This window comes from Salvia miltiorrhiza, chromosome 5 (genome assembly GCF_028751815.1).
Source record: "Salvia miltiorrhiza cultivar Shanhuang (shh) chromosome 5, IMPLAD_Smil_shh, whole genome shotgun sequence".
Taxonomy (NCBI): Eukaryota; Viridiplantae; Streptophyta; class Magnoliopsida; order Lamiales; family Lamiaceae; genus Salvia; species Salvia miltiorrhiza.
Genome location: NC_080391.1, coordinates 52,003,697 through 52,009,153, shown reverse-complemented (window position 1 = coordinate 52,009,153; position 5,457 = coordinate 52,003,697). Strand labels below are relative to the sequence as shown.

The 5,457-nt window shown below is 38.0% G+C and overlaps 1 long non-coding RNA gene across 1 annotated transcript; it reads right to left on the bottom strand.

Annotated features, from left to right (window-relative positions):
- Nucleotides 1-4,090: 4,090 nt before the first annotated feature.
- LOC131025019 (uncharacterized) lies at nt 4,091-5,246 on the bottom strand. Its single transcript, XR_009102060.1, has 2 exons — nt 4,761-5,246; nt 4,091-4,271 (listed from the first exon to the last, which is right to left on the bottom strand). It is a non-coding gene; the product is annotated as an uncharacterized LOC131025019 (long non-coding RNA).
- Nucleotides 5,247-5,457: the final 211 nt, after the last annotated feature.

Below are 5,457 nucleotides of genomic sequence, written 5' to 3'. Positions count from 1 at the left end.
TTAATTATAAGTATTTTTTGAATTATAATATTAAAATATATATTTATTAATTAATTTAAAAAATAAACCGGTTAACCAGCCTATTAAACCGATTAGCCGGTTAACGACAAAGAAACTAACTGGTAAAAACCGATTTTCGATTAATCGATAACCGATTTTTCCGGTTCGGTTATGGTTTTAATCGAAAAATCAAAACCGTATTACCAGCTCTATGTACTGTGATGTAGGGATTTTTAGACGTTCATAATTATTTATGGCAAAGCCAGAGAACTTTAGACTTCAATAGCTCTAGCTTGATAGAAAGAGAACCCGTTACTTCCGTTCCACCGTGGCAGGAAGAGAAAGAACTCGATTTTTCCTTTCCACCGTGGCAGGGAGAAAGAGAAAACCTGATTTTGCCTACCGCGACAAGGAGAAAGAGAGAAACTCCAAATAATCAGACGAAAAAGGGAGCAGCACAACCACAGCCAGCCGTGTTAGGAAGAAGCAAGAAGCAGGGAGAAAGAATTTCGGCGCCCAACATTTCATTTTGACAAGGAGGACGACTCCATCATGGTCAGAGAGAGGATCTTGGTGCCTGGGATCTTTTCCAATAAATTTTTGATAGGGGACTCTAGCGTGGCGAGAAGGATCTAGCGTGGCAGGAAGATTTCAGCCTGATAGGAAGGAGAAGTCCGATTCTTTCATTCCATTATCGAGGGGTAAAAAAAAACGTGGGCCCCTTCTCTCTCTCTCTCTCTCCTTTTGATTTTTTTTTTTCCAGGATTTTCATCATTTTTGTTCAACTTCTTATTATTCCTCTTTAAGGAATGTAAATATGTAAATGTGGATTTCTTGCCGTTGGGCATTTTTCCAAGATTCCCATATTTTGTTCAATTTTTCTATGTTATGAATTCTTGTCGTTGGGCATTCTTTTCCAAATTTCTTTTCAACTTTTCCTCTTTAGGGGAGGTAGAGATGAATGCTTGCCTTTAAGCATTTTTTTTTTTCAGATTTCTTTTCAACTTTTCCTCTTTAGGGGAGGTAGAGATGAATTCTTGCCTTTGGGCATTACTTCCAAGATTTCTTTCGATAAATTTGGGACCAATTTTATTATTAGGCATATTTTGGGTGTACACCCTACTCCCCCCTGTGGTAACATGTGAAGAAATTAAATGAACATATTAAATGAGCATGTGAAGAAATTGAATGAACATGTTATGAACACTGTTGAATTCCTAAAAAATCATGCATCCATTTTATTAAGATATCATGGTTCTGAAACCTCATCTAGTAGTACACTCTTGCCTCCTCTAGTTGAATGTGTCCCGACAACCATGTCATGATATCATCAAAATCACGCGGAGGAAAGATTTGTCAAGTGTCATAAAATGGTCCTGATTTGAGGCCTCTGACAAAAGCATATCCCTTGATCTGTGATTCGACCTCGGGCACTTCTAAGGCAGCTATGTTGAATCGTGCAACATATTCGAAGAGAGATTTAGTAGGCTTCTAATGGATGTCCATAAATGACATAGCCGTCTTTTCGATCCTCTTGGAGCTAGCAAATTGTCGGCTGAAAAGAGTGTACAGGTCCTCAAAAGAGTGGATGGAATCGGACTTTAATGTTCTAAACCATTGTTGCGCTACTCCCGATAAAGTAGTTGAAAAGATCTGACATTTGATGCCTTCAGAATATTGGTGTAACATAATCAGTCCTTCAAAACGCGCCATATGCACTTTCGGATCTGTAGTACCATCGTAATCCAAGTTAAAGGGCTTATAATCACGAGAAAGTTTATCCTCCAGAATTTCCTTTGAGAAGGGGCTTTGACGTAGGCGTGGTATGATAGCAACCATGGTGAGGGTCCGCATCTTCTTGGCAATGTTGCCTACTCTGTTATGTTGAATTGACTTGGCTTCCTTCTTCCGCTTATTCAGATTCCTCCTTCTTGTACCTCAAGATAACTCTTCCTCACTTTCATGATCATTAAGGATTTGAGTTTTCTCCTCCAGAGCAGATTCGAGTCCTTTCAGTTGACCTTTCAAGAAAGATACTTTTTCTTGTAGTTTAGCGGTTTCCCGCTGCTCAGTTTTCTCTAAAGAGGGAGTAGTCCTGCTGGTGGATTCCGCGACATCTTCTATGAGAACATCCTTAGTAATAAATTTCCCTTTCGGCTTTCCTACTTTCTTAGTAATCGTAGTGGGACCATTGCCCTTCCGAGAAGGGTTCATCTCAGGCAAGACGCCCTCGGGTTGGTTATCTGGTCCTGGCACTCCCGTGTTCGGCTAGAGGCCCTCCGTTCTTGGAGCCAATAGTGTGAATGGTACCCCCATCATATTTCGAATGATAACATAGTTGAACATTGCTAACATAGGTTATGTCATAGTGACGTTAATTAGTCCACCACTAGATAACGTAGTGGCTGGGTTGAGTCTCTTACATCAGAGTTGTTGTTTCTTGGAGGGGGCGTCAATAAGCCTGCATTAAGTAAGGAAGTAAATGTATCAGCAAGGAATCCAGGTGGTGGAGGGATATGCGTGGTGTTAGGTCCCGGGGGTCTCGAATAGGTGTATGGGGGGGGGAATACACTTATGGGCTATTTTTACAAATTCCTCAATCAGAGGGATCTCAAGGTAGAGATCTAAACGAAACTTTACACGCAAACAAAGACACATGTTGACTAAAAATAGTTTTGACCAAACAAGGTTGACGACTGATACTGAAAGCTCTTCAGTAAGGAGTTATCAGTTAAGTTACTGGACCTTAACTGATGCACTTATGGGCTTCAGTCGAGTTTGCTAAAACAGAGATGATAACACTCTTCCTGACTATCAAAAGATAGATCAGTCAGACTGATATCATACGCAGCGGAAATTAAACTTAGTTTCGCAATAGCCTCGGTTGAGCATGTTGTTGGTCTTAGGTTTCTCTTTGCCGTTAATCAGTATTCAGTTTATCAATTGAAACAACACAAGTAGGAATGTAAAACTGAAAGCTGTAAACAACACAGAGACTTTTACGTGGTTCGAAAAAACCCTTTTCTACATCCACGGTCGGTTGATCAGACCAACAATCTACTCCGCAAGTGCTTAATAGGTGCACTGCAAACCAAACCGTGTGCTTGCCTGGTGCACACAACTGTACCACTGAAGAAAACCCTTCTTCAGTACCCACGCTTCACTCGCGTCGGATTGATCTTGCTTAGCACAACCCGCGTTAAGACTCTCAGAGTCAGAAAACCCTTCTGAACTTCGAATCACTCAAAACACTCAAATCTTTCTTTTGGAAAGGAGGTTTGAACGAGTGCCAACTATACTGCAAAGAACAAGTTCTTTGTAGCAAGTCTGACCTTGGCTTCTGGGTAAACAGAGGTTTGCCTAAGGTCTAAGAGAATGTATGTAATCAGTAGTGACTGATTTTGGCTTTGGAATTCTCTTCTTCGATTCAAGCTTTGGGGAGGTTAAGCTTTAGGCTGAGTAGCAATTTCGGCAGAGCTTCAGCTTATGTCGTTGAATCGGTGAACGTTGAAGTGATCTTTGAGCGCTATTTGTAGGAGAACTCTTGAATAGATCCGTTGACGTAGAACGTCCTCAAGATTTCTTCCGTTAGAGAGCAATTCGAATTTGGGCTGAGGCTTCAATCTTCGAGGTTCCTTGTCTGGTGGAAACGGCTCTCTTGAGGGACAGGAGATGTGACGTCTCTGATAAAGTAACCACCAAATAGGAATGACCTCTGCAGAGATAAGTGATCACTATTTTATTAGCAATAAAAATACCGCAACTAACACGGTGTAATCGTAGTATAAACAGCAATCGGATATCGTATCCACAGGGACTGTAAGACGAAATTACTATATCTATCTCCTAAACAGACTCTCACAGTATGCAAGTAAAACGAAATTGAAGGTGAATATTGAACTAAATTAACTAAATAAAACTAAAGAGCATATAAATAACAATTACTTAACTCAAATATATGGAAAACTCTGACCCTAGTGTCACACCCCGACTTTCAGAAAAAGAATGTATAAATATCGAAGCATGACTAAAAGAGAACTCAATAACTAGAAGTGAATGTAAGTCGAATTTAACTGAGTAGAGAATGGTCTGAACCCAAAGTGTAAGATAACAATAATTTACATTAGCAAAGCGTACAAGAGTCATTATGATTTACAAAATATGAAGCGGGTGGAGATACACAAAAGAGTTGTTCCATTAAAGGAACTAGTTATATACAATAGAAAAAAGGATCTTCATCTCAGCACCACACTCCACATCCGCCGCTCAACCTGCAAACATTTTAAAAAGACTTGGCTGAGCACTATTGTACTCAGTGTGCTATTGCCGTTTATAAAACATTTGAAAAGAACCGTATAATAAAATGTTTCATGCTTAGCAGTATGCATATGAAGCTTTTAAAACATAAATCATACATCATAAGCATACAAAACTTCACTTTCTTTAACTGCCTCTACTATTGGTACAACTTATAACTGTATGATCGTCGAGGAATTTTCTTCCACATACGATTCCCTTCATCAGAACTGAGGAACCTGGCCAAGTTCTACCCAGTTCTGACTTCCGTGCGCACTACACTCTGGCTAGTACTAGCACAGAGCACGATCGTTAACTCCTTGTTAATTGGCAAAGCCAACTTCATGCCAGTTAATAGCACATACCCAATAGAGAGTAAAACATTGAAGCATGAACATTCACATTTTACTTTCATAAATATCAGAGCTTAGTAACTCAAAAAGTACATTTGAACATAAACACACCTGATATACAAGATGGTTTTGGTCTCGCTATAGAGTGGTTCCACTTAGGTATCTTCTTCAGTTGGGCCTACAATATAAACCTTAGGTTTAGTGTCGATAAACTAAAGCTACAACATTATCATATATAATCTACTCTTCATCATAGGTCTATACTTCAATCCTAGATTCGCAACACTGACTTAATAAATTATAAAGTTTTAGTATATTATGAGTATGCATGCTTTTTACTCAATAGTAACATAATTTCTCAACTAAATGCAAAGTACATAATCAACCTTTCGTATTTCACTCAACTTCAAAACATATTATCAATTCATTGAAAATGAATCAGAGAATATGACATATGATTTTGAAAACCTCTAGATGTCTATTTTCTTTTAGAGGAAACTATGAATTAAAATAGTTATTAGGTAATGAGATGTGTACAATTTAGTATAATGTACCAAAAATAGACAGTTTCAGACCATATAATTACAAATTACTTGAAAAATACTAAACCTCATGAAATAAAGTTAAAATTTAAACCACAATATCACAACACATTATACTTAATATGGAAAAATTTTCAGATTAATATAACTATATATGACCTTTCAAATAATTTGTCAAATATTAACCAAAATAACTGTCCAAAAATAACACTCTGCAAACTAACTCATTTAGAAAATTTGTATATTATTATATACATTAAATAAAA